Source organism: Lithobates pipiens, unplaced genomic scaffold, assembly GCF_037356315.1.
Source record: "Lithobates pipiens isolate NorthernLeopardFrog02 unplaced genomic scaffold, aLitPip1_a1.2 Scaffold_13, whole genome shotgun sequence".
Taxonomy (NCBI): Eukaryota; Metazoa; Chordata; class Amphibia; order Anura; family Ranidae; genus Lithobates; species Lithobates pipiens.
Window position 1 is genome coordinate 175,181,095 of NW_027507718.1, and position 26,621 is coordinate 175,207,715.

General features: G+C 52.3%; 1 long non-coding RNA gene, 52 other non-coding genes and 63 pseudogenes across 53 annotated transcripts in view; 1 reads left to right on the forward strand and 115 right to left on the reverse strand.

The window, feature by feature from the left end:
• The window catches only part of LOC143976057 (uncharacterized), a 111,208-nt gene that overhangs the window by 51,466 nt on the left and 33,121 nt on the right, over positions 1–26,621 (forward strand). The gene's annotated exons all lie outside the window — the stretch shown is intronic.
• On the reverse strand, positions 38–156 carry LOC143977946 (5S ribosomal RNA; annotated as a pseudogene).
• LOC143977185 (5S ribosomal RNA) lies at positions 266–384 on the reverse strand. Its single transcript, XR_013273468.1, has one exon. It is a non-coding gene; the product is annotated as a 5S ribosomal RNA (ribosomal RNA).
• LOC143976807 (5S ribosomal RNA) lies at positions 494–612 on the reverse strand. Its single transcript, XR_013273101.1, has one exon. It is a non-coding gene; the product is annotated as a 5S ribosomal RNA (ribosomal RNA).
• Positions 722–840, reverse strand: LOC143977194 (5S ribosomal RNA). Its single transcript, XR_013273477.1, has one exon. It is a non-coding gene; the product is annotated as a 5S ribosomal RNA (ribosomal RNA).
• Positions 950–1,068, reverse strand: LOC143978588 (5S ribosomal RNA; annotated as a pseudogene).
• LOC143978025 (5S ribosomal RNA) lies at positions 1,178–1,296 on the reverse strand (annotated as a pseudogene).
• LOC143979593 (5S ribosomal RNA) lies at positions 1,406–1,517 on the reverse strand (annotated as a pseudogene).
• LOC143977797 (5S ribosomal RNA) lies at positions 1,627–1,745 on the reverse strand (annotated as a pseudogene).
• Positions 1,855–1,973, reverse strand: LOC143977961 (5S ribosomal RNA; annotated as a pseudogene).
• Positions 2,083–2,201, reverse strand: LOC143979020 (5S ribosomal RNA). The gene has a single exon (XR_013274000.1). It is a non-coding gene; the product is annotated as a 5S ribosomal RNA (ribosomal RNA).
• On the reverse strand, positions 2,311–2,429 carry LOC143976557 (5S ribosomal RNA). Its single transcript, XR_013272860.1, has one exon. It is a non-coding gene; the product is annotated as a 5S ribosomal RNA (ribosomal RNA).
• LOC143977332 (5S ribosomal RNA) lies at positions 2,539–2,657 on the reverse strand. Its single transcript, XR_013273617.1, has one exon. It is a non-coding gene; the product is annotated as a 5S ribosomal RNA (ribosomal RNA).
• On the reverse strand, positions 2,767–2,885 carry LOC143976674 (5S ribosomal RNA). The gene has a single exon (XR_013272971.1). It is a non-coding gene; the product is annotated as a 5S ribosomal RNA (ribosomal RNA).
• Positions 2,995–3,113, reverse strand: LOC143977072 (5S ribosomal RNA). Its single transcript, XR_013273357.1, has one exon. It is a non-coding gene; the product is annotated as a 5S ribosomal RNA (ribosomal RNA).
• LOC143979357 (5S ribosomal RNA) lies at positions 3,223–3,341 on the reverse strand. The gene has a single exon (XR_013274034.1). It is a non-coding gene; the product is annotated as a 5S ribosomal RNA (ribosomal RNA).
• On the reverse strand, positions 3,451–3,569 carry LOC143976666 (5S ribosomal RNA). The gene has a single exon (XR_013272963.1). It is a non-coding gene; the product is annotated as a 5S ribosomal RNA (ribosomal RNA).
• LOC143977064 (5S ribosomal RNA) lies at positions 3,679–3,797 on the reverse strand. The gene has a single exon (XR_013273350.1). It is a non-coding gene; the product is annotated as a 5S ribosomal RNA (ribosomal RNA).
• On the reverse strand, positions 3,907–4,025 carry LOC143976413 (5S ribosomal RNA). The gene has a single exon (XR_013272721.1). It is a non-coding gene; the product is annotated as a 5S ribosomal RNA (ribosomal RNA).
• LOC143979176 (5S ribosomal RNA) lies at positions 4,136–4,254 on the reverse strand (annotated as a pseudogene).
• LOC143976706 (5S ribosomal RNA) lies at positions 4,364–4,482 on the reverse strand. Its single transcript, XR_013273002.1, has one exon. It is a non-coding gene; the product is annotated as a 5S ribosomal RNA (ribosomal RNA).
• LOC143977205 (5S ribosomal RNA) lies at positions 4,592–4,710 on the reverse strand. The gene has a single exon (XR_013273488.1). It is a non-coding gene; the product is annotated as a 5S ribosomal RNA (ribosomal RNA).
• Positions 4,821–4,939, reverse strand: LOC143980117 (5S ribosomal RNA). The gene has a single exon (XR_013274260.1). It is a non-coding gene; the product is annotated as a 5S ribosomal RNA (ribosomal RNA).
• LOC143976890 (5S ribosomal RNA) lies at positions 5,049–5,167 on the reverse strand. Its single transcript, XR_013273181.1, has one exon. It is a non-coding gene; the product is annotated as a 5S ribosomal RNA (ribosomal RNA).
• Positions 5,277–5,394, reverse strand: LOC143979285 (5S ribosomal RNA; annotated as a pseudogene).
• On the reverse strand, positions 5,504–5,622 carry LOC143976799 (5S ribosomal RNA). The gene has a single exon (XR_013273093.1). It is a non-coding gene; the product is annotated as a 5S ribosomal RNA (ribosomal RNA).
• On the reverse strand, positions 5,732–5,850 carry LOC143977189 (5S ribosomal RNA). The gene has a single exon (XR_013273472.1). It is a non-coding gene; the product is annotated as a 5S ribosomal RNA (ribosomal RNA).
• LOC143976444 (5S ribosomal RNA) lies at positions 5,960–6,078 on the reverse strand. Its single transcript, XR_013272752.1, has one exon. It is a non-coding gene; the product is annotated as a 5S ribosomal RNA (ribosomal RNA).
• Positions 6,220–6,338, reverse strand: LOC143976929 (5S ribosomal RNA). The gene has a single exon (XR_013273220.1). It is a non-coding gene; the product is annotated as a 5S ribosomal RNA (ribosomal RNA).
• On the reverse strand, positions 6,448–6,566 carry LOC143976981 (5S ribosomal RNA). Its single transcript, XR_013273270.1, has one exon. It is a non-coding gene; the product is annotated as a 5S ribosomal RNA (ribosomal RNA).
• On the reverse strand, positions 6,676–6,784 carry LOC143979219 (5S ribosomal RNA; annotated as a pseudogene).
• Positions 6,894–7,012, reverse strand: LOC143978963 (5S ribosomal RNA; annotated as a pseudogene).
• On the reverse strand, positions 7,122–7,240 carry LOC143979606 (5S ribosomal RNA; annotated as a pseudogene).
• LOC143978309 (5S ribosomal RNA) lies at positions 7,349–7,467 on the reverse strand (annotated as a pseudogene).
• On the reverse strand, positions 7,577–7,695 carry LOC143978187 (5S ribosomal RNA; annotated as a pseudogene).
• On the reverse strand, positions 7,805–7,923 carry LOC143978088 (5S ribosomal RNA; annotated as a pseudogene).
• On the reverse strand, positions 8,033–8,151 carry LOC143979029 (5S ribosomal RNA; annotated as a pseudogene).
• On the reverse strand, positions 8,261–8,379 carry LOC143976777 (5S ribosomal RNA). The gene has a single exon (XR_013273071.1). It is a non-coding gene; the product is annotated as a 5S ribosomal RNA (ribosomal RNA).
• On the reverse strand, positions 8,489–8,607 carry LOC143977657 (5S ribosomal RNA; annotated as a pseudogene).
• On the reverse strand, positions 8,717–8,835 carry LOC143978597 (5S ribosomal RNA; annotated as a pseudogene).
• LOC143978701 (5S ribosomal RNA) lies at positions 8,945–9,063 on the reverse strand (annotated as a pseudogene).
• Positions 9,173–9,291, reverse strand: LOC143976760 (5S ribosomal RNA). The gene has a single exon (XR_013273055.1). It is a non-coding gene; the product is annotated as a 5S ribosomal RNA (ribosomal RNA).
• LOC143977654 (5S ribosomal RNA) lies at positions 9,401–9,519 on the reverse strand (annotated as a pseudogene).
• LOC143977472 (5S ribosomal RNA) lies at positions 9,629–9,747 on the reverse strand. The gene has a single exon (XR_013273748.1). It is a non-coding gene; the product is annotated as a 5S ribosomal RNA (ribosomal RNA).
• Positions 9,857–9,975, reverse strand: LOC143978087 (5S ribosomal RNA; annotated as a pseudogene).
• On the reverse strand, positions 10,085–10,203 carry LOC143979172 (5S ribosomal RNA; annotated as a pseudogene).
• On the reverse strand, positions 10,313–10,431 carry LOC143977156 (5S ribosomal RNA). The gene has a single exon (XR_013273441.1). It is a non-coding gene; the product is annotated as a 5S ribosomal RNA (ribosomal RNA).
• LOC143976778 (5S ribosomal RNA) lies at positions 10,541–10,659 on the reverse strand. Its single transcript, XR_013273072.1, has one exon. It is a non-coding gene; the product is annotated as a 5S ribosomal RNA (ribosomal RNA).
• Positions 10,769–10,887, reverse strand: LOC143977335 (5S ribosomal RNA). Its single transcript, XR_013273620.1, has one exon. It is a non-coding gene; the product is annotated as a 5S ribosomal RNA (ribosomal RNA).
• On the reverse strand, positions 10,997–11,115 carry LOC143977972 (5S ribosomal RNA; annotated as a pseudogene).
• LOC143978012 (5S ribosomal RNA) lies at positions 11,225–11,343 on the reverse strand (annotated as a pseudogene).
• LOC143979108 (5S ribosomal RNA) lies at positions 11,453–11,570 on the reverse strand (annotated as a pseudogene).
• On the reverse strand, positions 11,680–11,798 carry LOC143977218 (5S ribosomal RNA). The gene has a single exon (XR_013273501.1). It is a non-coding gene; the product is annotated as a 5S ribosomal RNA (ribosomal RNA).
• LOC143978036 (5S ribosomal RNA) lies at positions 11,908–12,026 on the reverse strand (annotated as a pseudogene).
• On the reverse strand, positions 12,136–12,254 carry LOC143978176 (5S ribosomal RNA; annotated as a pseudogene).
• LOC143978880 (5S ribosomal RNA) lies at positions 12,364–12,482 on the reverse strand (annotated as a pseudogene).
• LOC143977721 (5S ribosomal RNA) lies at positions 12,592–12,710 on the reverse strand (annotated as a pseudogene).
• LOC143978161 (5S ribosomal RNA) lies at positions 12,820–12,938 on the reverse strand (annotated as a pseudogene).
• On the reverse strand, positions 13,265–13,383 carry LOC143977361 (5S ribosomal RNA). The gene has a single exon (XR_013273643.1). It is a non-coding gene; the product is annotated as a 5S ribosomal RNA (ribosomal RNA).
• Positions 13,493–13,610, reverse strand: LOC143979302 (5S ribosomal RNA; annotated as a pseudogene).
• On the reverse strand, positions 13,720–13,838 carry LOC143976341 (5S ribosomal RNA). The gene has a single exon (XR_013272653.1). It is a non-coding gene; the product is annotated as a 5S ribosomal RNA (ribosomal RNA).
• Positions 13,948–14,066, reverse strand: LOC143976982 (5S ribosomal RNA). Its single transcript, XR_013273271.1, has one exon. It is a non-coding gene; the product is annotated as a 5S ribosomal RNA (ribosomal RNA).
• Positions 14,176–14,294, reverse strand: LOC143976392 (5S ribosomal RNA). Its single transcript, XR_013272701.1, has one exon. It is a non-coding gene; the product is annotated as a 5S ribosomal RNA (ribosomal RNA).
• LOC143977959 (5S ribosomal RNA) lies at positions 14,404–14,522 on the reverse strand (annotated as a pseudogene).
• Positions 14,632–14,750, reverse strand: LOC143977165 (5S ribosomal RNA). Its single transcript, XR_013273450.1, has one exon. It is a non-coding gene; the product is annotated as a 5S ribosomal RNA (ribosomal RNA).
• On the reverse strand, positions 14,860–14,978 carry LOC143976678 (5S ribosomal RNA). The gene has a single exon (XR_013272975.1). It is a non-coding gene; the product is annotated as a 5S ribosomal RNA (ribosomal RNA).
• On the reverse strand, positions 15,088–15,206 carry LOC143977166 (5S ribosomal RNA). Its single transcript, XR_013273451.1, has one exon. It is a non-coding gene; the product is annotated as a 5S ribosomal RNA (ribosomal RNA).
• On the reverse strand, positions 15,316–15,434 carry LOC143978177 (5S ribosomal RNA; annotated as a pseudogene).
• LOC143979871 (5S ribosomal RNA) lies at positions 15,544–15,652 on the reverse strand (annotated as a pseudogene).
• LOC143977452 (5S ribosomal RNA) lies at positions 15,762–15,880 on the reverse strand. Its single transcript, XR_013273729.1, has one exon. It is a non-coding gene; the product is annotated as a 5S ribosomal RNA (ribosomal RNA).
• LOC143978732 (5S ribosomal RNA) lies at positions 15,990–16,108 on the reverse strand (annotated as a pseudogene).
• On the reverse strand, positions 16,218–16,336 carry LOC143977753 (5S ribosomal RNA; annotated as a pseudogene).
• Positions 16,446–16,564, reverse strand: LOC143977834 (5S ribosomal RNA; annotated as a pseudogene).
• LOC143977875 (5S ribosomal RNA) lies at positions 16,674–16,792 on the reverse strand (annotated as a pseudogene).
• LOC143979761 (5S ribosomal RNA) lies at positions 16,902–17,010 on the reverse strand (annotated as a pseudogene).
• Positions 17,120–17,238, reverse strand: LOC143979354 (5S ribosomal RNA; annotated as a pseudogene).
• LOC143977353 (5S ribosomal RNA) lies at positions 17,348–17,466 on the reverse strand. Its single transcript, XR_013273635.1, has one exon. It is a non-coding gene; the product is annotated as a 5S ribosomal RNA (ribosomal RNA).
• Positions 17,576–17,694, reverse strand: LOC143976268 (5S ribosomal RNA). Its single transcript, XR_013272584.1, has one exon. It is a non-coding gene; the product is annotated as a 5S ribosomal RNA (ribosomal RNA).
• Positions 17,804–17,922, reverse strand: LOC143978817 (5S ribosomal RNA; annotated as a pseudogene).
• Positions 18,032–18,150, reverse strand: LOC143976759 (5S ribosomal RNA). Its single transcript, XR_013273054.1, has one exon. It is a non-coding gene; the product is annotated as a 5S ribosomal RNA (ribosomal RNA).
• LOC143978669 (5S ribosomal RNA) lies at positions 18,260–18,378 on the reverse strand (annotated as a pseudogene).
• LOC143979872 (5S ribosomal RNA) lies at positions 18,488–18,596 on the reverse strand (annotated as a pseudogene).
• Positions 18,706–18,824, reverse strand: LOC143977921 (5S ribosomal RNA; annotated as a pseudogene).
• Positions 18,934–19,052, reverse strand: LOC143979355 (5S ribosomal RNA; annotated as a pseudogene).
• On the reverse strand, positions 19,161–19,279 carry LOC143977569 (5S ribosomal RNA; annotated as a pseudogene).
• LOC143977216 (5S ribosomal RNA) lies at positions 19,389–19,507 on the reverse strand. The gene has a single exon (XR_013273499.1). It is a non-coding gene; the product is annotated as a 5S ribosomal RNA (ribosomal RNA).
• LOC143977082 (5S ribosomal RNA) lies at positions 19,617–19,735 on the reverse strand. The gene has a single exon (XR_013273367.1). It is a non-coding gene; the product is annotated as a 5S ribosomal RNA (ribosomal RNA).
• On the reverse strand, positions 19,845–19,963 carry LOC143978056 (5S ribosomal RNA). Its single transcript, XR_013273894.1, has one exon. It is a non-coding gene; the product is annotated as a 5S ribosomal RNA (ribosomal RNA).
• On the reverse strand, positions 20,073–20,191 carry LOC143979494 (5S ribosomal RNA; annotated as a pseudogene).
• LOC143979873 (5S ribosomal RNA) lies at positions 20,301–20,409 on the reverse strand (annotated as a pseudogene).
• Positions 20,519–20,637, reverse strand: LOC143978196 (5S ribosomal RNA). The gene has a single exon (XR_013273909.1). It is a non-coding gene; the product is annotated as a 5S ribosomal RNA (ribosomal RNA).
• Positions 20,747–20,865, reverse strand: LOC143979356 (5S ribosomal RNA; annotated as a pseudogene).
• On the reverse strand, positions 20,975–21,093 carry LOC143978584 (5S ribosomal RNA; annotated as a pseudogene).
• On the reverse strand, positions 21,203–21,311 carry LOC143979762 (5S ribosomal RNA; annotated as a pseudogene).
• LOC143979358 (5S ribosomal RNA) lies at positions 21,421–21,539 on the reverse strand (annotated as a pseudogene).
• On the reverse strand, positions 21,649–21,767 carry LOC143977731 (5S ribosomal RNA; annotated as a pseudogene).
• Positions 21,877–21,995, reverse strand: LOC143976269 (5S ribosomal RNA). Its single transcript, XR_013272585.1, has one exon. It is a non-coding gene; the product is annotated as a 5S ribosomal RNA (ribosomal RNA).
• Positions 22,105–22,223, reverse strand: LOC143978818 (5S ribosomal RNA; annotated as a pseudogene).
• Positions 22,333–22,451, reverse strand: LOC143976771 (5S ribosomal RNA). The gene has a single exon (XR_013273065.1). It is a non-coding gene; the product is annotated as a 5S ribosomal RNA (ribosomal RNA).
• Positions 22,561–22,679, reverse strand: LOC143978670 (5S ribosomal RNA; annotated as a pseudogene).
• LOC143979874 (5S ribosomal RNA) lies at positions 22,789–22,897 on the reverse strand (annotated as a pseudogene).
• On the reverse strand, positions 23,007–23,125 carry LOC143979066 (5S ribosomal RNA). Its single transcript, XR_013274005.1, has one exon. It is a non-coding gene; the product is annotated as a 5S ribosomal RNA (ribosomal RNA).
• Positions 23,235–23,353, reverse strand: LOC143978052 (5S ribosomal RNA; annotated as a pseudogene).
• LOC143978093 (5S ribosomal RNA) lies at positions 23,463–23,581 on the reverse strand (annotated as a pseudogene).
• LOC143977120 (5S ribosomal RNA) lies at positions 23,691–23,809 on the reverse strand. The gene has a single exon (XR_013273405.1). It is a non-coding gene; the product is annotated as a 5S ribosomal RNA (ribosomal RNA).
• LOC143978157 (5S ribosomal RNA) lies at positions 24,136–24,254 on the reverse strand (annotated as a pseudogene).
• On the reverse strand, positions 24,365–24,483 carry LOC143977234 (5S ribosomal RNA). The gene has a single exon (XR_013273516.1). It is a non-coding gene; the product is annotated as a 5S ribosomal RNA (ribosomal RNA).
• LOC143980133 (5S ribosomal RNA) lies at positions 24,593–24,711 on the reverse strand. The gene has a single exon (XR_013274276.1). It is a non-coding gene; the product is annotated as a 5S ribosomal RNA (ribosomal RNA).
• On the reverse strand, positions 24,821–24,939 carry LOC143977304 (5S ribosomal RNA). Its single transcript, XR_013273589.1, has one exon. It is a non-coding gene; the product is annotated as a 5S ribosomal RNA (ribosomal RNA).
• Positions 25,049–25,167, reverse strand: LOC143977941 (5S ribosomal RNA; annotated as a pseudogene).
• Positions 25,277–25,395, reverse strand: LOC143978233 (5S ribosomal RNA; annotated as a pseudogene).
• Positions 25,505–25,623, reverse strand: LOC143978407 (5S ribosomal RNA; annotated as a pseudogene).
• Positions 25,734–25,852, reverse strand: LOC143977537 (5S ribosomal RNA). The gene has a single exon (XR_013273813.1). It is a non-coding gene; the product is annotated as a 5S ribosomal RNA (ribosomal RNA).
• On the reverse strand, positions 25,962–26,080 carry LOC143977740 (5S ribosomal RNA; annotated as a pseudogene).
• Positions 26,190–26,308, reverse strand: LOC143979911 (5S ribosomal RNA). Its single transcript, XR_013274122.1, has one exon. It is a non-coding gene; the product is annotated as a 5S ribosomal RNA (ribosomal RNA).
• On the reverse strand, positions 26,418–26,536 carry LOC143978673 (5S ribosomal RNA; annotated as a pseudogene).

Below are 26,621 nucleotides of genomic sequence, written 5' to 3' on the forward strand. Positions count from 1 at the left end.
ACAGCAGGTCGCCAAAGCCAACAACATAATGGAAAAAAGCCTACGGCACCTGCTATTTCCAGGCGGTCTCCCATCCAGGTACTAACCAGGCCCGACCCTGCTTAGCATCCGAGATCAGACGAGATCGAGCGCATTTAGGGTGATGTGGCCGTAGGCGATCTTGCACCCTACTTACAACTCTCTTGACAAAAGCCAAGGTGGTCACCTCGGGCAAGCGAGAGGAAAAATACAGCAGGTCGCCAAAGCCAACAACATAATGGCCAAAAGCCTACGGCACCTGGTATTCCCAGGTGGTCTCCCATGCAGGTACTAACCAGGCCCGACCCTGCTTAGCATCCGACATCAGACGAGATCGAGCGCATTCAGGGTGATGTGGCCGTAGGCGATCTTGCACCCTACTTACAACTCTCTTGACAAAAGCCAAGGTGGTCACCTCGGGCAATCGAGAGGAAAAATACAGCAGGTCGCCAAAGCCAACAACATAATGGAAAAAAGCCTACGGCACATGGTATTCCCAGGCGGTCTCCCATCCAGGTACTAACCATGCCCTACCCTGCTTAGCATCCGAGATCAGATGATATCGAGCGCATTCAGGGTGATGTGGCCGTAGGCGATCTTGCCCCCTACTTACAACTCTCTTGACAAAAGCCAAGATGGTCACCTTGGGCAATCGAGAGGAAAAATACAGCAGGTCGCCAAAGCCAACAACATAATCGAATAAAGCCTACGGCACCTGGTATTCCCAGGCGGTCTCCCATCCAGGTACTAACCAGGCCCGACCCTGCTTAGCATCCGAGATCAGACGAGATCGAGCGCATTCAGGGTGATGTGGCCGTAGGCGATCCTGCACCCTACTTACAACTCTCTTGACAAAAGCCAAGGTGGTCACCTCGGGCAATGGAGAGGAAAAATACAGCAGGTCGCCAAAGCCAACAACATAATGGAAAAAAGCCTACGGCACCTGGTATTCCCAGGCCGTCTCCCATCCAGGTACTAACCAGGCCCGACCCTGTTTAGCATCCCAGATCAGACGAGATCGAGCGCATTCAGGGTGATGTGGCCGTAGGCGATCTTGCGCTCTACTTACAACTCTCTTGACAAAAGCCAAGGTGGTCACCTCGGGCAATCGAGAGGAAAAATACAGCAGGTCGCCAAAGCCAACAACATAATGGAAAAAAGCCTACGGCACCTGGTAATCCCAAGCGGTCTCCCTTCCAGGTACTAACCAGGCCCGACCCTGCTTAGCATCCGAGATCAGACGCGATCGAGCGCATTCAGGGTGATTTGGCCGTAGGCAATCTTGCACCCTACTTACAACTCTCTTGACAAAAGCCAAGGTGGTCACCTCAGGCAATCGAGAGGAAAAATACAGCAGGTCGCCAAAGCCAACAACATAATGGAAAAAAGCCTACGGCACCTGGTATTCCCAGGCGGTCTCCCATGCAGGTACTAACCAGGCCCGACCCTGCTTATCATCCGACGAGATCGAGCGCATTCAGGGTGATGTGGCCATAGGCGATCTTGCACCCTACTTACAACTCTCTTGACAAAAGCCAAGGTGGTCACCTCGGGCAATGGAAAGGAAAAATACAGCAGGTCGCCAAAGCCAACAACATAATGGAAAAAAGCCTACGGCACCTGGTATTCCCAGGCGGTCTCCCATCCAGGTTCTAACCAGGCCCGACCCTGCTTAGCGTCCGAGATCAGACAAGATCGAGCGCATTCAGGGTGATGTGGCCGTAGGCGATCTTGCACCCTACTTACAACTCTCTTGACAAAAGCCAAGGTGGTCACCTCGGGCAATCATGAGGAAAAATACAGCAGGTCACCAAAGCCAACAACATAATGGAAAAAAGCCTACGGCACATGGTATTCCCAGGCGGTCTCCCATCCAGGTACTAACCATGCCCTACCCTGCTTAGCATCCGAGATCAGATGATATTGAGCGCATTCAGGGTGATGTGGCCGTAGGCGATCTTGCACCCTACTTACAACTCTCTTGACAAAAGCCAAGGTGGTCACCTCGGGCAATCGAGAGGAAAAATACAGCAGGTCGCCAAAGCCAACAACATAATGGAAAAAAGCCTACGGCACCTGGTATTCCCAGGCGGTCTCCCATGCAGGTACTAACCAGGCCCAACCCTGCTTAGCATCCGAGATCAGACGAGATCGAGCGCATTCAGGGTGATGTGGCCGTAGGCGATCTTGCACCCTACTTACAACTCTCTTGACAAAAGCCAAGGTGGTCACCTCGGGCAATCGAGAGGAAAAATACAGCAGGTCGCCAAAGCCAACAACATAATGGAAAAAAGCCTACGGCACCTGGTATTCCCAGGCGGTCTCCCATCCAGGTACTAACCAGGCCCAACCCTGCTTAGCATCCGAGTTCAGACGAGATCGAGCGCATTCAGGGTGATGTGGCCGTAGGCAATCTTGCACCCTACTTACAACTCTCTTGACAAAAGCCAAGGTGGTCACCTCGGGCAATCGAGAGGAAAAATACAGCAGGTCGCCAAAGCCAACAACATAATGGAAAAAAGCCTACGGCACCTGGTATTCCCAGACGGTCTCCCATCCAGGTACTAACCAGGCCAGACCCTGCTTAGCATCCAAGATCAGACGAGATTGAGCACATTCAGGGTGATATGGCCGTAGGCGATCCTGCACCCTACTTACAACTCTCTTGACAAAAGCCAAGGTGGTCACCTCGGGCAATCGAGAGGAAAAATACAGCAGGTCGCCAAAGCCAACAACATAATGGAAAAAAGCCTACGGCACCTGGTATTCCCAGGCGGTCTCCCATCCAGGTACTAACCAGGCCCAACCCTGCTTAGCATCCGAGTTCAGACGAGATCGAGCGCATTCAGGGTGATGTGGCCGTAGGCGATCTTGCACCCTACTTACAACTCTCTTGACAAAAGCCAAGGTGGTCACCTCGGGCAATCGAGAGGAAAAATACAGCAGGTCGCCAAAGCCAACAACATAATGGAAAAAAGCCTACGGCACCTGGTATTCCCAGGCGGTCTCCCATCCAGGTACTAACCAGGCCAGACCCTGCTTAGCATCCAAGATCAGACGAGATTGAGCACATTCAGGGTGATATGGCCGTAGGCGATCCTGCACCCTACTTACAACTCTCTTGACAAAAGCCAAGGTGGTCACCTCGGGCAATCGAGAGGAAAAATACAGCAGGTCGCCAAAGCCAACAACATAATGGTAAAAAGCCTACGGCACCTGGTATTCCCAGGCGGTCTCCCATCCAGGTACTAACCAGGCCCGACCCTGCTTAGCATCCGAGATCAGACGAGATCGAGCACATTCAGGGTGATGTGGCCGTAGGCGGCATTGCACCCTACTTACAACTCTCTTGACAAAAGCCAAGGTGGTCACCTCGGGCTATCGAGAGGAAAAATACAGCAGGTCGCCAAAGCCAACAACATAATGGAAAAAAGCCTACGGCACCTGGTATTCCCAGGCGGTCTCCCATCCAGATACTAACCAGGCCCGACCCTGCTTATCATCCGAGATCAGACGAGATCGAGTGCATTCAGGGTGATGTGGCCGTAAGCGATCTTGCACCCTACTTACAACTCTCTTGACAAAAGCCAAGGTGGTCACCTCGGGCAATCGAGAAGAAAAATACAGCAGGTCGCCAAAGCCAACAACATACTGGAAAAAAGCCTACGACATCTGGTATTCCCAGGCGGTCTCCCATCCAGGTACTAACCAGGCCCGACCCTGCTTAGCATCCGAGATCAGACGAGATCGAGCGCATTCAGGGTGATGTGGCCGTAGGCGATCTTGCACCCTACTTACAACTCTCTTGACAAAAGCCGAGGTGGTAATCTCGGGCAAGCGAGAGGAAAAATACAGCAGGTCGCCAAAGCCAACAACATAATGGAAAAAAGCCTACGGCACCTGGTATTCCCAGGCGGTCTCCCATCCAGGTACTAACCAGGCCCAACCCTGCTTAGCATCCGAGATCAGACGAGATCGAGCGCATTCAGGGTGATGTGGCCGTAGGCGATCTTGCACCCTACTTACAACTCTCTTGACAAAAGCCAAGGTGGTCACCTCGGGCAATCGAGAGGGAAAAATACAGCAGGTCGCCAAAGCCAACAACATAATGGAAAATAGCCTATGGCACCTGGTATTCCAAGGCGGTCTCCGATCCAGTTACTAACCAGGCCCGACCCTGCTTATCATCCGAGATCAGATGAGATCGAGCGCATTCAGGGTGATGTGGCCGTAGGCGATCTTGCACCCTACCTACAACTCTCTTGACAAAAGCCAAGGTGGTCACCTCGGGCAATCGAGAGGAAAAATACAGCAGGTCGCCAAAGCCAACAAAATAATGGAAAAAAGCCTACGGCACCTGGTATTCCCAGGCGGTCTCCCATCCAGGTACTAACCAGGCCCGACCCTGCTTAGCATCCGAGATCAGACAAGATCGAGCGCATTCAGGGTGATGTGGCCATAGGCGATCTTGCACCCTACTTACAACTCTCTTGACAAAAGCCAAGGTGGTAACCTCGGGCAATCGAGAGGAAAAATACAGCAGGTCGCCAAAGCCAACAACATAATGGAAAAAAGCCTACGGCACCTGGTATTCCCAGGCGGTCTCCCATCCAGGTACTAACCAGGCCCGACCCTGCTTAGCATCCGAGATCAGACGAGATCGAGCGCATTCAGGGTGATGTGGCCGTAGGCGATCTTGCACCCTACTTACAACTCTCTTGACAAAAGCCAAGGTGGTCACCTCGGGCAATCGAGAGGAAAAAATACAGCAGGTCGCCAAAGCCAACAACATAATGGAAAAAAGCCTACGGCACCTGGTATTCCCAGGCGGTCTCCCATCCAGGTACTAACCAGGCCCGTCCCTGCTTAGCATCCGAGATCAGACGAGATCGAGCGCATTCAGGGTGATGTGGCCATAGGCGATCTTGCACCCTACTTACAACTCTCTTGACAAAAGCCAAGGTGGTCACCTCGGGCAATCGAGAGGAAAAATACAGCAGGTTGCCTAAGCCAACAACATAATGGAAAAAAGCCTACAGCACCTGGTATTCCCAGGCGGTCTCCCATCCAGGTACTAACCAGGCCCGACCCTGCTTAGCATCCGAGATCAGACGAAATCGAGCGCATTCAGGGTGATGTGGCCGTAGGTGATCTTGCACCCTACTTACAACTCTCTTGACAAAAGCCAAGGTGGTCACCTCGGGTAATCGAGAGTAAAAATACAGCAGGTCACCAAAGCCAACAACGTAATGGAAAAAAACTTACGGCACCTGGTATTCCTGGCGGTCTCCCATTCAGGTACTAACCAGGCCCGACCCTGCTTAGCATCCGAGATCAGATGAGATTGAGCGCATTCAGGGTGATGTGGCCGTAGGCAATCTTGCACCCTACTTACAACTCTCTTGACAAAAGCCAAGGTCGTCACCTCGGGTAATGGAGAGGAAAAATACAGCAGGTCGCCAAAGCCAACAACATAATGGAAAAAAGCCTACGGCACCTGGTACTCCCAGGCGGTCTCCCATCCAGGTACTAACCAGGCCTGACCCTGCTTAGCATCCGAGATCAGACGAGATCGAGCGCATTCAGGGTGATGTGGCCGTAGGCGATCTTGCACCCTACTTACAACTCTCTTGACAAAAGCCAAGGTGGTCACCTCGGGCAATCGAGAGGAAAAATACAGCAGGTCGCCAAAGCCAACAACATAATGGAAAAAAGCCTACGGCACCTGGTATTCCCAGGCGGTCTCCCATCCAGGTACTAACCAGGCCCGAACCTGCTTAGCATCTGAGATCAGATGAGATCGAGCGCATTCAGGGTGATGTGGCCGTAGGCAAACTTACTCCTTACTTACAACTCTCTTGACAAAAGCCAAGGTGGTCACCTCGGGCAATCGAGAGGAAAAATACAGCAGGTCGCCAAAGCCAACAACATAATGGAAAAAAGCCTACTGCACCTGGTATTCCCAGGCGGTCTCCCATCCTGGTACTAACCAGGCCCGACCCTGCTTAGCATCCGAGATCAGACGAGATCGAGCGCATTCAGGGTGATGTGGCCGTAGGCGATCTCGCGATCTTGCGATCTTGCGATCTCGCGATCTTGCGCCCTACTTACAACTCTCTTGACAAAAGCCAAGGTGGTCACCTCGGGCAATCGAGAGGAAAAATACAGCAGGTCGCCAAAGCCAACAACATAATGGAAAAAAGCCTACGGCACCTGGTATTCCCAGGCGGTCTCCCATCCAGGTACTAACCAGGCCCGACCCTGCTTAGCATCCGAGATCAGACGAGATCGAGCACATTCAGGGTGATGTGGCTGTAGGCGATCTTGCACCCTACTTACAACTCTCTTGACAAAAGCCAAGGTGGTCACCTCGGGCAATCGAGAGGAAAAATACAGCAGGTCGCCAAAGCCAACAACATAATGGAAAAAAGCCTACGGCACCTGGTATTCCCAGGTGGTCTCCCATCCAGGTACTAACCAGGCCCGACCCAGCTTAGCATCCGAGATCAGACAAGATCGAGCGCATTCAGGGTGATGTGGCCGTAGGCAATCTTGCACCCTACTTACAACTCTTTTGACAAAAGCCAAGGTGGTCACCTCGGGCAATCGAGAGGAAAAATACAGCAGGTCGCCAAAGCCAACAACATAATGGAAAAAAGCCTACGGCACCTGGTATTCCCAGGCGGTCTCCCATCCAGGTACTAACCAGGCCCGACCCTGCTTAGCATCCGAGATCGAGCGCATTCAGGGTGATGTAGCCGTAGGAGATCTTGCATCATATTTACAACTCTCTTGACAAAAGCCAAGGTGGTCACCTCGGGCAATCGAGAGGAAAAATACAGCAGGTCGCCAAAGCCAACAACATAATGGAAAAAAGCCTACGGCACCTGGTATTCCCAGGCGGTCTCCCATCCAGGTACTAACCAGGCCCGACGCTGCTTAGCATCCGAGATCAGACGAGATCAAGCGCATTCAGGGTTATGTGGCTGTAGGCGATCTTGCACCCTACTTACAACTCTCTTGACAAAAGCCAAGGTGGTCACCTCGGGCAATCGAGAGGAAAAATACAGCAGGTCGCCAAAGCCAACAACATAATGGAAAAAAGCCTAAGGGACCTGGTATTCCCAGGCGGTCTCCCATCCAGGTACTAACCAGACCCGACCCTGCTTAGCATCTGAGATCAGATGAGATCGAGCGCATTCAGGGTGATGTGGCCATGGCAATCTGGCACTCTACTTACAACTCTCTTGACAAAAGCCAAGGTGGTCAGCTCGGGCAATCGAGAGGAAAAATACAGCAGGTCGCCAAAGCCAACAACATAATGGAAAAAAGCCTACGGCACCTGGTATTCCCAAGCGGTCTCCCATCCAGGTACTAACCAGGCCCGACCCTGCTTAGCATCTGAGATCAGACAAGATCGAGCGCATTCAGGGTGATGTGGCCGTAGGGGATCTTGCACCCTACTTACAACTCTCTTGACAAAAGCCAAGGTGGTCACCTCGGGCAATCGAGAGGAAAAATACAGCAGGTCGCCAAAGCCAACAACATAATGGAAAAAAGCCTACGGCACCTGGTATTCCCAGGCGGTCTCCCATCCAGGTACTAACCAGGCCCGATCCTGCCTAGCATCCGAGATCAGACGAGATCGAACGCATTCAGGGTGATGTGGCCGTAGGCGATCTTGCACCCTACTTACAACTCTCTTGACAAAAGCCAAGGTGGTCACCTCGGGCAATCGAGAGGAAAAATACAGCAGGTCGCCAAAGCCAACAACATAATGGAAAAAAGCCTACGGCACCTGGTATTCCCAAGCGGTCTCCCATCCAGGTACTAACCAGGCCCGACCCTGCTTAGCATGTGAGATCAGACGAGATCGAGCGCATTCAGGGTGATGTGGCCGTAGGGGATCTTGCACCCTACTTACAACTCTCTTGACAAAAGCCAAGGTGTTCACCTCGGGCAACCAAGAGGAAAAATACAGCAGGTCGCCAAAGCCAACAACATAATGGAAAAAAGCCTACGGCATCTGGTATTCCCGGGCGGACTGCCATCCAGGTACTAACCAGGCCCGACCCTGCTTAGCATCCGAGATCAGACGAGATTGAGCGCATTCAGGGTGATGTGGCCGTAGGCGATCTTGCGCTCTACTTACAACTATCTTGACAAAAGCCAAGGTGGTCACCTCGGGCAATCGAGAGGAAAAATACAGCAGGTCGCCAAAGCCAACAACATAATGGAAAAAAGCCTACGGCACCTGGTATTCCCAGGCGGTCTCCCATCCAGGTACTAACCAGCCCCGACCCTGCTTAGCATCCGAGATCAGACGAGATCGAGCGCTTTCAGGGTGATGTGGCCGTAGGCGATCTTGCACCCTACTTACAACTCTCTTGACAAAAGCCAAGGTGGTCACCTCGGGCAATCGAGAGGAAAAATACAGCAGGTCGCCAAAGCCAACAACATAATGGAAAAAAGCCTACGGCACCTGGTATTCCCAGGCGGTCTCCCACCCAGGTACTAACCAGGCCCGACCATGCTTAGCATCCGAGATCAGACGAGATCGAGCGCATTCAGGGTGATGTGGCAGTAGGCGATCTTGCACCCTACTTACAACTCTCTTGACAAAAGCCAAGGTGGTCACCTCGGGCAATGGAGAGGAAAAATACAGCAGGTCGCCAAAGCCAACAACATAATGGAAAAAAGCCTACGGCACCTAGTATTCTCAGGTGGTCTCCCATCCAGGTACTAACCAGGCCCGACCCTGCTTAGCATCCGAGATCAGACGAGATCGAGCGCATTAAGGGTGATGTGGCAGTAAGCGATCTTGCACCATACTTACAACTCTCTTGACAAAAGCCAAGGTGGTCACCTCGGGCAATCGAGAGGAAAAATACAGCAGGTCGCCAAAGCCAACAACATAATGGAAAAAAGCCTACGGCACCTGGTATTCCCAGGCGTTCTCCCATCCAGGTACTAACCAGGAACGACCCTGCTTAGCATCCGAGATCAGACGAGATCGAGCGAATCCAGGGTGATGTGGCCATAGGCGGTCTTGCACCCTACTTACAACTCTCTTGACAAAAGTCAAGGTGGTCACCTCGGGCAATCGAGAGGAAAAATACAGCAGGTTGCCAAAGCCAACAACATAATGGAAAAAAACCTACGGCACCTGGTATTCCCAGGCGGTCTCCCATCCAGGTACTAACCAGGCCCGACCCTGCTTAGCAACCGAGATCAGACGAGATCGAGCGCATTCAGGGTGATGTGGCCGCAGGCGATCTTGCACCCTACTTACAACTCTCTTGACAAAAGCCAAGGTGGTCACCTCGGGCAATCGAGAGGAAAAATACAGCAGGTCGCCAAAGCCAACAACATAATGGAAAAAAGCCTACGGCACCTGGTATTCCCAGGCGGTCTCGCATCCAGGTACTAACCAGGCCCGACCCTGCTTATCATCCGAGATCAGACGAGATCGAGCGCTTTAAGGGTGATGTGGCCGTAGGCGATCTTGCACCCTACTTACAACTCTCTTGACAAAAGCCAAGGTGGTCACCTCGGGCAATCGAGAGGAAAAATACAGCAGGTCGCCAAAGCCAACAACATAATGGAAAAAAGCCTACGGCACCTGGTATTCCCAGGCGGTCTCCCATCCAGGTACTAACCAGGCCCGACCCTGCTTAGCATCCGAGATCAGACGAGATGGAGCGCATTCAGGGTGATGTGGCCGCAGGCGATCTTGCACCCTACTTACAACTCTCTTGAAAAAAGCCAAGGTGGTCACCTCGGGCAATCGAGAGGAAAAATACAGCAGGTCGCCAAAGCCAACAACATAATGGAAAAAAGCCTACGGCACCTGGTATTCCCAGGCGGTCTCCCATCCAGGTACTGACCAGGCCAGACCCTGCTTAGCATCCGATATCAGACGAGATCGAGCGCATTCAGGGTGATGTGGCCGTAGGCGATCTTGCACCCTACTTACAACTCTCTTGACAAAAGCCAAGGTGGTCACCTCGGGCAATCGAGAGGAAAAATACAGCAGGTCGCCAAAGCCAACAACATAATGGAAAAAATCCTACGGCACCTGGTATTCACAGGCGGTCTGCCATCCAGGTACTAACCAGGCCCGACACTGCTTAGCATCCGATATCAGACGAGATCGAGCGCATTCAGGGTGATGTGGCCGTAGGCGATCTTGCACCCTACTTACAACTCTCTTGACAAAAGCCAAGGTGGTCACCTCGGCCAATCGAAAGGAAAAATACAGCAGGTCGCCAAAGCCAACAACATAATGGAAAAAAGCCTACGGCACCTGGTATTCACAGGCGGTCTCCCATCCAGGTACTAACCAGGCCCGACACTGCTTAGCATCCGAGATCAGACGAGATCGAGCGCATTCAGGGTGATGTGGCCGTAGGCGATTTTGCACCCTACTTACAACTCTCTTGACAAAAGCCAAGGTGGTCACCTCGGGCAATCGAGAGGAAAAATGCAACAGGTCGCCAAAGCCAACAACATAATGGAAAAAAGCCTACGGCACCTGGTATTCCCAGGCAGTCTCCCATCCAGGTACTAACCAGGCCCGACCCTACTTAGCATCCGAGATCAGACGAGATCGAGCGCATTCAGGGTGATGTGGCCGTAGGCAATCTTGAAACCTACTTACAACTCTCTTGACAAAAGCCAAGGTGGTCACCTCGGGCAATCGAGAGGAAAAATGCAACAGGTCGCCAAAGCCAACAACATAATGGAAAAAAGCCTACGGCACCTGGTATTCCCAGGCAGTCTCCCATCCAGGTACTAACCAGGCCCGACCCTGCTTAGCATCCGAGATCAGACGAGATCGAGCGCATTCAGGGTGATGTGGCAGTAGGCGATCTTGCACTCTACTTACAACTCTCTTGACAAAAGCCAAGGTGGTCACCTCGGGCAATGGAGAGGAAAAATACAGCAGGTCGCCAAAGCCAACAACATAATGGAAAAAAGCCTACGGCACCTGGTATTCCCAGGCGGTCTCCCATCCAGGTACTAACCAGGCCCGACTCTGCTTAGCATCCAAGATCAGACAAGATCGAGCGCATTCAGGGTGATGTGGCCGTAGGCAATCTTGCACCCTACTTACAACTCTCTTGACAAAAGCCAAGGTGGTCACCTCGGGCAATCGAGAGGAAAAATACAGCAGGTCGCCAAAGCCAACAACATAATGGAAAAAAGCCTACGGCACCTGGTATTCCCAGGTGGTCTCCCATCCAGGTACTAACCAGGCCCGACCCTGCTTAGCATCTGAGACCAGACGAGATCGAGCGCATTCAGGGTGATGTGGCTGTAGGCAATCTTGCATCCTACTTACAACTCTCTTGACAAAAGCCAAGGTGGTCACCTCGGGCAATCGAGAGGAAAAATACAGCAGGTCGCCAAAGCCAACAACATAATGGAAAAAAACCTACAGCACCTGGTGTTCCTGGTGGTCTCCCATTCAGGTACTAACCAGGCCCGACACTGCTTAGCATCCGAGATCAGACGAGATCGAGCGCATTCAGGGTGATGTGGCTGTAGGCGATCTTGCACCCTACTTACAACTCTCTTGACAAAAGCCAAGGTGGTCACCTCGGGCAATCGAGAGAAAAAATACAGCAGGTCGCCAAAGCCAACAACATAATGGAAAAAAGCCTACGGCACCTGGTATTCCCAGGCGGTCTCCCATCCAGGTACTAACCAGGCCCAACCCTGCTAAGCATCCGAGATCAGACGAGATCGAGCGCATTAAGGGTGATGTGGCCGCAGGCAATTTTGCACCCTACTTACAACTCTCTTGACAAAAGCCAAGGTGGTCACCTCGGGCAATCGAGAGGAAAAATACAGCAGGTCGCCAAAGCCAACAACATAATGGAAAAAAGCCTACGGCACCTGGTATTCACAGGCGGTCTGCCATCCAGGTACTAACCAGGCCCGACACTGCTTAGCATCCGAGATCAGACGAGATCGAGCGCATTCAGGGTGATGTGGCCGTAGGCAATCTTGAACCCTACTTACAACTCTCTTGACAAAAGCCAAGGTGGTCACCTCGGGCAATCGAGAGGAAAAATACAGCAGGTCGCCAAAGCCAACAACATAATGGAAAAAAGCCTACGGCACCTAGTATTCCCAGGCGGTCTCCCATCCAGGTACTAACCAGGCCCGATCCTGCTTAGCATCCGAGATCAGACGAGATCGAGCGCATTCAGGGTGATGTGGCAGTAGGCGATCTTGCACCCTACTTACAACTCTCTTGACAAAAGCCAAGGTGGTCACCTCGGGCAATCGAGAGGAAAAATACAGCAAGTCGCCAAAGCCAACAACATAATGGAAAAAAGCCTATGGCACCTGGTATTCCCAGGCGGTCTCCAAACCAGGTACTAACCAGGCCCGACCCTGCTTAGCATCCGAGATCAGACGAGATTGAGCGCATTCAGGGTGATGTGGCCGTAGGCAATCTTGCACCCTACTTACAACTCTCTTGACGAAAGCCAAGGTGGTCACCTCAGGCAATCGAGAGGAAAAATACAGCAGGTCGCCAAAGCCAACAACATAATGGAAAAAAGCCTACGGCACCTGGTATTCCCAGGCGGTCTCCCATCCAGGTACTAACCAGGCCCGACCCTGCGTAGCATCCAAGATCAGACGAGATCGAGCGCATTCAGGGTGATGTGGCCATAGGCAATCTCGTACCCTACTTACAACTCTCTTGACAAAAGCCAAGGTGGTCACCTCGGGCAATCGATAGGAAAAATACAGCAGGTCGCCAAAGCCAACAACATAATGGAAAAAAGCCTACGGCACCTGGTATTCCCAAGCGGTCTCCCATCCAGGTACTAACCAGGCCCGTCCCTGCTTAGCATCCGAGATCAGACGAGATTGAGCGCATTCAGGGTGATGTGGCTGTAGGCGATCTTGCACCCTACTTACAACTCTCTTGACAAAAGCCAAGGTGGTCACCTCGGGCAATCAAGAGGAAAAATACAGCAGGTCGCCAAAGCCAACAACATAATGGAAAAAAGCCTACGGCACCTGGTATTCCCAGGCGGTCTCCCATCCAGGCCCGACCCTGCTTAGCATCCAAGATCAGACAAGATCGAGCTCATTCAGGGTGATGTGGCCGTAGGCAATCTTGCACCCTACTTACAACTCTCTTGACAAAAGCCAAGGTGGTCACCTCGGGCAATCGAGAGGAAAAATACAGCAGGTCGCCAAAGCCAACAACATAATGGAAAAAAGCCTACGGCACCTGGTATTCCCAGGTGGTCTCCCATCCAGGTACTAACCAGGCCCGACCCTGCTTAGCATCTGAGATCAGACGAGATCGAGCGCATTCAGGGTGATGTGGCTGTAGGCAATCTTGCATCCTACTTACAACTCTCTTGACAAAAGCCAAGGTGGTCACCTCGGGCAATCGAGAGGAAAAATACAGCAGGTCGCCAAAGCCAACAACATAATGGAAAAAAACCAACAGCACCTGGTATTCCTGGTGGTCTCCCATTCAGGTACTAACCAGGCCCGACACTGCTTAGCATCCGAGATCAGACGAGATCGAGCGCATTCAGGGTGATGTGGCCGTAGGCGATCTTGCACCCTACTTACAACTCTCTTGACAAAAGCCAAGGTGGTCACCTCGGGCAATCGAGAGGAAAAATACAGCAGGTCGCCAAAGCCAACAACATAATGGAAAAAAGCCTACGGCACCTGGTATTCCCAGGCGGTCTCCCATCCAGGTACTAACCAGGCCCAACCCTGCTTAGCATCCGAGATCAAAAGAGATCGAGCACATTCAGGGTGATGTGGCCGTAGGCGACCTTGCACACTACTTACAACTCTCTTGAAAAAAGCCAAGGTGGTCACCTCGGGCAATCGAGAGGAAAAATACAGCAGGTCGCCAAAGCCAACAACATAATGGAAAAAAGCCTACGGCACCTGGTATTCCCAGGCGGTCTCCCATCCAGGTACTAACCAGGCCCGACCCTGCTTAGCATCCGGGATCAGATGAAATCGAGCGCATTCAGGGTGATGTGGCCGTAGGCGATCTTGCTCCCTACTTACAACTCTCTTGACAAAAGCCAAGGTGGTCACCTCGGGCAATCGAAAAGAAAAATACAGCAGGTCGCCAAAGCCAACAACATAATGGAAAAAAGCCTACGGCACCTGGTATTCCCAGGCGGTCTCCCATCCAGGTACTAACCAGGCCCGACCCTGCTTAGCAGCCGAGATCAGACGAGATCGAGCGCATTCAGGGTGATGTTGCCGTAGGCGATCTTGCACCCTACTTACAACTCTCTTGACAAAAGCCAAGGTGGTCACCTCGGGCAATCGAGAGGAAAAATACAGCAGGTCGCCAAAGCCAACAACATAATGGAAAAAAGCCTACGGCACCTGGTATTCCCAGGCGGTCTCCCATCCAGGTACTAACCATGCCCGACCCTGCTTAGCATCCGACATCAAACGAGATCGAGCGCATTCAGGGTGATGTGGCCGTAGGCGACCTTGACCCCTACTTACAACTCTCTTGACAAAAGCCAAGGTGGTCACCTCGGGCAATCGAAAAGAAAAATACAGCAGGTCGCCAAAGCCAACAACATAATGGAAAAAAGCCTACGGCACCTGGTATTAACAGGCGGTCTCCCATCCAGGTACTAACCAGGCCCGACCCTGCTTAGCATCCGAGATCAGATGAGATCGAGCGCATTCAGGGTGATGTGGCCGTAGGCGACCTTGCACCCTACTTACAACTCTCTTGACAAAAGCCAAGGTGGTCACCTCGGGCAATCGAAAAGAAAAATACAGCAGGTCGCCAAAGCCAACAACATAATGGAAAAAAGCCTACGGCACCTGGTATTCCCAGGCGGTCTCCCATCCAGGTACTAACCAGGCCCGACCCTGCTTAGCATCCGGGATCAGATGAGATCGAGCGCATTCAGGGTGATGTGGCCATAGGCAATCTTGCACCCTACTTACAACTCTCTTGACAAAAGCCAAGGTGGTCACCTCGGGCAATCGAGAGGAAAAATACAGCTGGTCGCCAAAGCCAACAACATAATGGAAAAAAGCCTACGGCACCTGGTATTAACAGGCGGTCTCCCATCCAGGTACTAACCAGGCCCGACCCTGCTTAGCATCCGAGATCAGATGAGATCGAGCGCATTCAGGGTGATGTGGCCGTAGGCGACCTTGCACCCTTCTTACAACTCTCTTGACAAAAGCCAAGGTGGTCACCTCGGGCAATCGAAAAGAAAAATACAGCAGGTCGCCAAAGCCAACAACATAATGGAAAAAAGCCTACGGCACCTGGTATTCCCAGGCGGTCTCCCATCCAGGTACTAACCACGCCCGACACTGCTTAGCATCCGAGATCAGACGAGATCGAGCGCATTCAGGGTGATGTGGCCGTAGGTGATCTTGCCCCCTACTTACAACTCTCTTGACAAAAGCCAAGGTGGTCACCTCAGGCAATGGAGAGGAAAAATACAGCAGGTCGCCAAAGCCAACAACATAATGGAAAAAAGCCTACGGCACCTGGTATTCCCAGGCGGCCTCCCATCCAGGTACCAACCAGGCCCGACCCTGCTTTGCATACGAGAACGAGCGCATTCAGGGTAATGTGGCCGTAGGCGATCTTGCACCCTATTTACAACTCTCTTGACAAAAGCGAAGGTGGTCAGCTCGGGCAATCGAGAGGAAAAATACAGCAGGTCGCCAAAGCCAACAACATAATGGAAAAAAGCCTATGGCACCTGGCATTCCCAGGCGGTCTCCCATCCAGGTACTAACCAGGCCCGACGCTGCTTAGCATCCGAGATCAGATGAGATCGAGCGCATTCAGGGTGATGTGGCCGTAGGCAATCTTGCACCCTACTTACAACTCTCTTGACAAAAGCCAAGGTGGTCACCTCGGGCAATCGAGAGGAAAAATACAGCAGGTCGCCAAAGCCAACAACATAATGGAAAAAAGCCTATGGCACCTGGCATTCCCAGGCGGTCTCACATCCAGGTACTAACCAGGCCTGACCCTGCTTAGCATCCGAGATCAGACGAGATCGAGCGCATTCAGGGTGATGTGGCCGTAGGCGATCTTGCACCCTACTTACAACTCTCTTGACAAAAGCCAAGGTGGTCACCTCGGGCAATCGAGAGGAAAAATATAGCAGGTCGCCAAAGCCAACAACATAATGGAAAAAAGCCTACGGCACCTTGTATTACCAGGCGGTCTCCCATCCAGGTACTAACCAGGCCCGACCCTGCTTAGCATCCGAGATCAGATGAGATCGGGCGCATTCAGGATGATGTGGCCGTAGGCGCTCTTGCACCCTACTTACAACTCTCTTGACAAAAGCCAAGGTGGTCACCTCGGGCAATCGAGAGGAAAAATATAGCAGGTCGCCAAAGCCAACAACATAATGGAAAAAAGCCTACGGCACCCGGTATTCCCAGGCGGTCTCCCATCCAGGTACTAACCAGGCCCGACGCTGCTTAGCATCCGAGATCAGACTAGATCGAGCGCATTCAGGGTGATGTGGCCGTAGGCGATCTTCCACCCTACTTACAACTCTCTTGACAAAAGCCAAGGTGGTCACCTCGGGCAATCGAGAAGAAAAATACAGCAGGTCGCCAAAGCCAACAACATAATGGAAAAAAGCCTACGGCACCTGGTATTCCCAGGCGGTCTCCCATCCAGGTACTAACCAGGCCCGACCCTGCTTAGCATCTGAGATCAGACGAGATACAGCGCATTCAGGGTGATGTGGCCGTAGGCGATCTTGCACACTACTTACAACTCTCTTGACAAAAGCCAAGGTGGTCACCTCAGGCAATGGAGAGTTAAAATACAGCAGGTCGCCAAAGCAAACAACATAATGGAAAAAAGCCTACGGCACCTGGTATTCCCAGGCGGCCTCCCATCCAGGTACCAACCAGGCCCGACCCTGCTTTGCATACGAGAACGAGCGCATTCAGGGTGATGTGGCCGTAGGCGATCTTGCACCCTACTTAAAACTCTCTTGACAAAAGCCAAGGTGGTCACCTCGGGCAATCGAGAGGAAAAATACAGCAGGTCGCCAAAGCCAACAACATAATGGAAAAAAGCCTACGGCACCCGGTATTCACAGGCGGTCTCCCATCCAGGTATTAACCAGGCACGACCCTGCTTAGCATCCGACGTCAGACGAGATCGAGCGCATTCAGGGTGATGTGGCTGTAGGCGAGCTTGCACCCTACTTACAACTCTCTTGACAAAAGCCAAGGTGGTCACCTCGGGCAAACGAGAGGAAAAATACAGCAGGTCGCCAAAGCCAACAACATAATGGAAAAAAGCCTACGGCACCTGGTATTCCCAGGCGGTCTCCCATCCATGTACTAACCAGGCCCGACCCTGCTTAGCATCCGAGATCAGACGAGATCGAGCCCATTCAGGGTGATGTGGCCGTAGGCGATCTTGCACTCTACTTACAACTCTCTTGACAAAAGCCAAGGTGGTCACCTCGGGCAATCGAGAGGAAAAGTACAGCAGGTCGCCAAAGCCAACAACATAATGGAAAAAAGCCTACGGCACCTGGTATTCCCAGGCGGTCTCCCATCCAGGTACTAACCAGGCCCGACGCTGCTTAGCATCCGAGATCAGATGAGATCGAGCGCATTCAGGGTGATGTGGCCGTAGGCGATCTTGCACCCTACTTACAACTCTCTTGACAAAAGCCAAGGTGGTCACCTCAGGCAATCGAGAGGAAAAATACAGCAGGTCGCCAAAGCCAACAACATAATGGAAAAAAGCCTACGGCACCTGGTATTCCCAGGCGGTCTCACATCCAGGTACTAACCAGTCCTGACCCTGCTTAGCATCCGAGATCAGACGAGATCGAGCGCATTCAGGGTGATGTGGCCGTAGGCGATCTTGCACCCTACTTACAACTCTCTTGACAAAAGCCAAGGTGGTCACTTCGGGCAATCGAGAGGAAAAATATAGCAGGTCGCCAAAGCCAACAACATAATGGAAAAAAGCCTACGGCACCCGGTATTCCCAGGCGGTCTCCCATCCAGGTACTAACCAGGCCCGACCCTGCTTAGCATCCGAGATCAGATGAGATCGGGCGCATTCAGGATGATGTGGCCGTAGGCGCTCTTGCACCCTACTTACAACTCTCTTGACAAAAGCCAAGGTGGTCACCTCGGGCAATCGAGAGGAAAAATACAGCAGGTCGCCAAAGCCAACAACATAATGGAAAAAAGCCTACGGCACCTGGTATCCCCAGGCGGTCTCCCATCCAGGTACTAACCAGGCCCGACCCTGCTTAGCATCTGAGATCAGACGAGATACAGCGCATTCAGGGTGATGTGGCCGTAGGCGATCTTGCACACTACTTACAACTCTATTGACAAAAGCCAAGGTGGTCACCTCAGGCAATGGAGAGGAAAAATACAGCAGGTCGCCAAAGCCAACAACATAATGGAAAAAAGCCTACGGCACCTGGTATTCCCAGGCGGCCTCCCATCCAGGTACCAACCAGGCCCGACCCTGCTTTGCATACGAGAACGAGCGCATTCAGGGTAATGTGGCCGTAGGCAATCTTGCACCCTATTTACAACTCTCTAGACAAAAGCCAAGGTGGTCACCTCGGGCAATCGAGAGGAAAAATACAGCAGGTCACCAAAGCCAACAACATAATGGAAAAAAGCCTACGGCACCCGGTATTCCCAGGCGGACTGCCATCCAGGTACTAACCAGGCCCGACCCTGCTTAGCAACCGAGATCAGACGAGATCGAGCGCATTCAGGGTGATGTGGCCGCAGGCAATCTTGCACCCTACTTAAAACTCTCTTGACAAAAGCCAAGGTGGTCACCTCGGGCAATCGAGAGGAAAAATACAGCAGGTCGCCAAAGCCAACAACATAATGGAAAAAAGCCTACGGCACCCGGTATTCACAGGCGGTCTCCCATCCAGGTATTAACCAGGCACGACCCTGCTTAGCATCCGACGTCAGACGAGATCGAGCGCATTCAGGGTGATGTGGCTGTAGGCGATCTTGCACCCTACTTACAACTCTCTTGACAAAAGCCAAGGTGGTCACCTCGGGAAACGAGAGGAAAAATACAGCAGGTCGCCAAAGCCAACAACATAATGGAAAAAAGCCTACGGCACCTGGTATTCCCAGGCGGTCTCCCATCCATGTACTAACCAGGCCCGACCCTGCTTAGCATCCGAGATCAGACGAGATCGAGCCCATACAGGGTGATGTGGCCGTAGGCGATCTTGCACTCTACTTACAACTCTCTTGACAAAAGCCAAGGTGGTCACCTCGGGCAATCGAGAGGAAAAGTACAGCAGGTCGCCAAAGCCAACAACATAATGGAAAAAAGCCTACGGCACCTGGTATTCCCAGGCGGTCTCCCATCCAGGTACTAACCAGGCCCGACCCTGCTTAGCATCCGAGATCAGACGAGATCGAGCGCATTCAGGGTGATGTGGCCGTAGGCAATCTTGCACCCTACTTACAACTCTCTTGACAAAAGCCAAGGTGGTCACCTCGGGCAATCAAGAGGAAAAATACAGCAGGTCGCCAAAGCCAACAACATAATGGAAAAAAGCCTACGGCACCTGGTATTCCCAGGCGGTCTCCCATCCAGGTACTAACCAGGCCCGACCCTGCTTAGCATCCGAGATCAGATGAGAGCGGGCGCATTCAGGATGATGTGGCCGTAGGTGCTCTTGCACCCTACTTACAACTCTCTTGACAAAAGCCAAGGTGGTCACCTCGGGCAATCGAGAGGAAAAATACAGCAGGTCGCCAAAGCCAACAACATAATGGAAAAAAGCCTACGGCACCTGGTATTCCCAGGCGGTCTCCCATCCAGGTACTAACCAGGCCCGACCCTGCTTAGCATCCGAGATCAGACGAGATCGAGCGCATTCAGGGTGATGTGACCGTAGGCAATCTTGCACCCTACTTACAACTCTCTTGACAAAAGCCAAGGTGGTCACCTCGGGCAATCGAGAGGAAAAATATAGCAGGTCGCCAAAGCCAACAACATAATGTAAAAAAGCCTACGGCACCCGCTATTCCCAGGCGGTCTCCCATCCAGGTACTAACCAGGCCCGACCCTGCTCAGCATCTGAGATCAGACGAGATACAGCGCATTCAGGGTGAGGTGGCCGTAGGCGATCTTGCACACTACTTACAACTCTCTTGACAAAAGCCAAGGTGGTCACCTCAGGCAATGGAGAGGAAAAATACAGCAGGTCGCCAAAGCCAACAACATAATGGAAAAAAGCCTACGGCACCTGGTATTCCCAGGCGGCCTCCCATCCAGGTACCAACCAGGCCCGACCCTGCTTTGCATACGAGAACGAGCGCATTCAGGGTAATGTGGCCGTAGGCAATCTTGCACCCTATTTACAACTCTCTTGACAAAAGCCAAGGTGGTCACCTCGGGCAATCGAGAGGAAAAACACAGCAGGTCACCAAAGCCAACAACATAATGGAAAAAAGCCTACGGCACCCGGTATTCCCAGGCGGTCTCCCATCCAGGTACTAACCAGGCCCGACCCTGCTTAGCAACCGAGATCAGACGAGATCGAGTGCATTCAGGGTGATGTGGCCGTAGGCAATCTTGCACCCTACTTAAAACTCTCTTGACAAAAGCCAAGGTGGTCACCTCGGGCAATCGAGAGGAAAAATACAGCAGGTCGCCAAAGCCAACAACATAATGGAAAAAAGCCTACGGCACCCGGTATTCACAGGCGGTCTCCCATCCAGGTATTAACCAGGCACGACCCTGCTTAGCATCCGACGTCAGACGAGATCGAGCGCATTCAGGGTGATGTGGCTGTAGGCAATCTTGCACCCTACTTACAACTCTCTTGACAAAAGCCAAGGTGGTCACCTCGGGCAATCGAGAGGAAAAATACAGCAGGTCGCCAAAGCCAACAACATAATGGAAAAAAGCCTACGGCACCTGGTATTCCCAGGCGGTCTCCTATCCAGGTACTAACCAGGCCCGACCCTGCTTAGCATCTGAGATCAGACGAGATACAGCGCATTCAGGGTGATGTGGCCGTAGGCGATCTTGCACACTACTTACAACTCTCTTGACAAAAGCCAAGGTGGTCACCTCAGGCAATGGAGAGTTAAAATACAGCAGGTCGCCAAAGCAAACAACATAATGGAAAAAAGCCTACGGCACCTGGTATTCCCAGGCGGCCTCCCATCCAGGTACCAACCAGGCCCGACCCTGCTTTGCATACGAGAACGAGCGCATTCAGGGTGATGTGGCCGTAGGCGATCTTGCACCCTACTTAAAACTCTCTTGACAAAAGCCAAGGTGGTCACCTCGGGCAATCGAGAGGAAAAATACAGCAGGTCGCCAAAGCCAACAACATAATGGAAAAAAGCCTACGGCACCCGGTATTCACAGGCGGTCTCCCATCCAGGTATTAACCAGGCACGACCCTGCTTAGCATCCGACGTCAGACGAGATCGAGCGCATTCAGGGTGATGTGGCTGTAGGCGAGCTTGCACCCTACTTACAACTCTCTTGACAAAAGCCAAGGTGGTCACCTCGGGCAAACGAGAGGAAAAATACAGCAGGTCGCCAAAGCCAACAACATAATGGAAAAAAGCCTACGGCACCTGGTATTCCCAGGCGGTCTCCCATCCATGTACTAACCAGGCCCGACCCTGCTTAGCATCCGAGATCAGACGAGATCGAGCCCATTCAGGGTGATGTGGCCATAGGCGATCTTGCACTCTACTTACAACTCTCTTGACAAAAGCCAAGGTGGTCACCTCGGGCAATCAAGAGGAAAAGTACAGCAGGTCGCCAAAGCCAACAACATAATGGAAAAAAGCCTACGGCACCTGGTATTCCCAGGCGGTCTCCCATCCAGGTACTAACCAGGCCCGACGCTGCTTAGCATCCGAGATCAGATGAGATCGAGCGCATTCAGGGTGATGTGGCCGTAGGCGATCTTGCTCCCTACTTACAACTCTCTTGACAAAAGCCAAGGTGGTCACCTCAGGCAATCGAGAGGAAAAATACAGCAGGTCGCCAAAGCCAACAACATAATGGAAAAAAGCCTACGGCACCTGGTATTCCCAGGCGGTCTCACATCCAGGTACTAACCAGTCCTGACCCTGCTTAGCATCCGAGATCAGACGAGATCGAGCGCATTCAGGGTGATGTGGCCGTAGGCGATCTTGCACCCTACTTACAACTCTCTTGACAAAAGCCAAGGTGGTCACTTCGGGCAATCGAGAGGAAAAATATAGCAGGTCGCCAAAGCCAACAACATAATGGAAAAAAGCCTACGGCACCCGGTATTCCCAGGCGGTCTCCCATCCAGGTACTAACCAGGCCCGACCCTGCTTAGCATCCGAGATCAGATGAGATCGGGCGCATTCAGGATGATGTGGCCGTAGGCGCTCTTGCACCCTACTTACAACTCTCTTGACAAAAGCCAAGGTGGTCACCTCGGGCAATCGAGAGGAAAAATACAGCAGGTCGCCAAAGCCAACAACATAATGGAAAAAAGCCTACGGCACCTGGTATCCCCAGGCGGTCTCCCATCCAGGTACTAACCAGGCCCGACCCTGCTTAGCATCTGAGATCAGACGAGATACAGCGCATTCAGGGTGATGTGGCCGTAGGCGATCTTGCACACTACTTACAACTCTATTGACAAAAGCCAAGGTGGTCACCTCAGGCAATGGAGAGGAAAAATACAGCAGGTCGCCAAAGCCAACAACATAATGGAAAAAAGCCTACGGCACCTGGTATTCCCAGGCGGCCTCCCATCCAGGTACCAACCAGGCCCGACCCTGCTTTGCATACGAGAACGAGCGCATTCAGGGTAATGTGGCCGTAGGCAATCTTGCACCCTATTTACAACTCTCTAGACAAAAGCCAAGGTGGTCACCTCGGGCAATCGAGAGGAAAAATACAGCAGGTCACCAAAGCCAACAACATAATGGAAAAAAGCCTACAGCACCCGGTATTCCCAGGCGGTCTCCCATCCAGGTACTAACCAGGCCCGACCCTGCTTAGCATCCGAGATCAGACGAGATCGAGCGCATTCAGGGTGATGTGGCCGTAGGCGATCTTGCACCCTACTTACAACTCTCTTGACCAAAGCCAAGGTGGTCACCTGGGGCAATCGAGAGGAAAAATACAGCAGGTCGCCAAAGCCAACAACATAATGTAAAAATGCCTACGGCAACTGGTATTTCCAGGCGGTCTCCCATCCAGGTACTAACCAGGCCCGACCCTGCTTAGCATCCGAGATCAGACGAGATCGAGCGCATTCAGGGAGATTTGGCCGTAGGCGATCTTGCACCCCACTTACAACTCTCTTGACAAAAGCCAAGGTGGTCACCTCGGGCAATAGAGAGGAAAAATACAGCATGTCGCCAAAGCCAACAACATAATGGAAAAAAGCCTACGGCACCTGGTATTCCCAGGCGGTCTCCCATCCAGGTACTAAGCAGGCCCGACCCTGCTTAGTATCCAAGATCAGACGAGATCGAGCGCATTCAGGGTGATGTGGCCGTAGGCGATCTTACACCCTACTTACAACTCTCTTGACAAAAGCCAAGGTGGTCACCTCGGGCAATCGAGAGGAAAAATACAGCAGGTCGCCAAAGCCAACAACATAAATGAAAAAAACCTACGGCGCCTGGTATTCCCAGGCGGTCTCCCATCCAGGTACTAACCAGGCCCGACCCTGCTTAGCAGCCGAGATCAGACGAGATCGAGCGCATTCAGGGTGATGTGGCCATAGGCGATCTTGCACCCTACTTACATCTCTCTTGACAAAAGCCAAGGTGGTCACCTCGGGCAAACGAGAGGAAAAATACAGCAGGTCGCCAAAGCCAACAACATAATGGAAAAAAGCCTACGGCACCTGGTATTCCCATGCGGTCTCCCATCCAGGCCCGACCCTGCTTAGCATCCGACGTCAGACGAGATCGAGCGCATTCAGGGTGATGTGGCCGTAGGTGATCTTGTGCCCTACTTACAACTCTCTTGACAAAAGCCAAGGTGGTCACCTCGGGCAATCGAGAGGAAAAATACAGCAGGTCGCCAAAGCCAACAACATAATGGAAAAAAGCCTATGGCACCTGGTATTCCCAGGCGGTCTCCCATCCAGGTACTAACCAGGCCCGACCCTGCTTAGCATCCGAGATCAGACGTGATCGAGTGCATTCAGGGTGATGTGGATGTAGGCGTTCTTGCACCCTACTTACAACTCACTTGACAAAAGCCAAGGTGGTCACCTCGCGCAATCGAGAGGAAAAATACAGCAGGTCGCCAAAGCCAACAACATAATGGAAAAAAAGCCTACGGCACCTGGTATTCCCAGACGGTCTCCCATCCAGGTACTAATCAGGCCCGACCCTGCTTAGCATCCGAGATCAGACGAGATCGAGCGCATTCAGGGTGATGTGGCTATAGGCGATCTTGCACCCTACTTACAACTCTCTTGACAAAAGCCAAGGTGGTCACCTCGGGCAATCGAGAGGAAAAATACAGCAGGTCGCCAAAGCCAACAACATAATGGAAAAAAGCCTACGGCACCTGGTATTCCCAGGCGGTCTCCCATCCAGGTACTAACCAGGCCCGACCCTGCTTAGCATCCAAGATCAGACGAGATCGAGCGCATTCAGGGTGATGTGGCCGTAGGCGATCTTGCACCCTACTTACAACTCTCTTGACAAAAGCCAAGGTGGTCACCTCGGGCAATCGAGAGGAAAAATACAGCAGGTCGCCAAAGCCAACAACATAATGGAAAAAAGCCTACGGCACCTGGTATTCCCAGGCGGTCTCCCATCCAGGTACTAACCAGGCCCGACCCTGCTTAGCATCTGAGATCAGACGTGATCGAGTGCATTCAGGGTGATGTGGCTGTAGGCGTTCTTGCATCCTACTTACAACTCTCTTGACAAAAGCCAAGGTGGTCACCTCGGGCAATAGAGAGGAAAAATACAGCAGGTCGCCAAAGCCAACAACATAATGGAAAAAAGCCTATGGCACCTGGTATTCCCAGGCGGTCTCCCATCCAGGTACTAACCAGGCCCGACCCTGCTTAGCATCCGAGATCAGACGAGATGGAGCGCATTCAGGGTGATGTGGCCGTAGGCGATCTTGCACCCTACTTACAACTCACTTGACAAAAGCCAAGGTGGTCACCTCGGGCAATAGAGAGGAAAAATACAGCAGGTCGCCAAAGCCAACAACATAATGGAAAAAAGCCTATGGCACCTGGTATTCCCAGGCGGTCTCCCATCCAGGTACTAACCAGGCCCGACCCTGCTTAGCATCCGAGATCAGAAGAGATGGAGCGCATTCAGGGTGATGTGGCCGTAGGCGATCTTGCACCCTACTTACAACTCACTTGACAAAAGCCAAGGTAGTCACCTCGGGCAATCGAGAGGAAAAATACAGCAGGTCGCCAAAGCCAACAACATAATGGAAAAAAGCCTATGGCATCTGGTATTCCCAGGCGGTCTCCCATCCAGGTACTAACCAGGCCCGACCCTGCTTAGCATCCGAGAACAAACGAGATCGAGCGCATTCAGGGTGATGTGGCCGTAGGCGATCTTGCACCCTACTTACAACTCTCTTGACAAAAGCCAAGGTGGTCACCTCGGGCAATCGAGAGGAAAAATACAGCAGGTCGCCAAAGCCAACAACATAATGGAAAAAAAGCCTACGGCACCTGGTATTCCCAGGCGGTCTCCCATCCAGGTACTAATCAGGCCCGACCCTGCTTAGCATCCGAGATCAGACGAGATCAAGCGCATTCAGGGTGATGTGGCTATAGGCGACCTTGCACCCTACTTACAACTCTCTTGACAAAAGCCAAGGTGGTCACCTCGGGCAATCGAGAGGAAAAATACAGCAGGTTGCCAAAGCCAACAACATAATGGAAAAAAGCTTACGGCAGCTGGTATTCCCAGGCGGTCTCCCATCCAGGTACTAACCAGGCCCGACCCTGCTTAGCATCCGAGATCAGACGAGATCGAGCGCATTCAGGGTGATGTGGCCGTAGGCGATCTTGCACGCTACTTACAACTCTCTTGACAAAAGCCAAGGTGGTCACCTCGGGCAATCAAGAGGAAAAATACAGCAGGTCGCCAAAGCCAACAACATAATGGAAAAAAGCCTACGGCACCTGGTATTCCCAGGCGGTCTCCCATCCAGGTACTAACCAGGCCCGACCCTGCTTAGCATCCGAGATCAGACGAGATCGAGTGCATTCAGGGTGATGTGGCTGTAGGCGTTCTTGCATCCTACTTACAACTCTCTTGACAAAAGCCAAGGTGGTCACCTCGGGCAATCGAGAGGAAAAATACAACAGGTCGCCAAAGCCAACAACATAATGGAAAAAAGCTTACGGCACCTGGTATTCCCAGGCAGTCTCCCATCCAGGTACTAACCAGGCCCGACCCTGCTTAGCATCCGAGATCAGACGAGATGGAGCGCATTCAGGGTGATGTGGCCGTAGACGATCTTGCACCCTACTTACAACTCACTTGACAAAAGCCAAGGTGGTCACCTCGGGCAATCGAGAGGAAAAATACAGCAGGTCGCC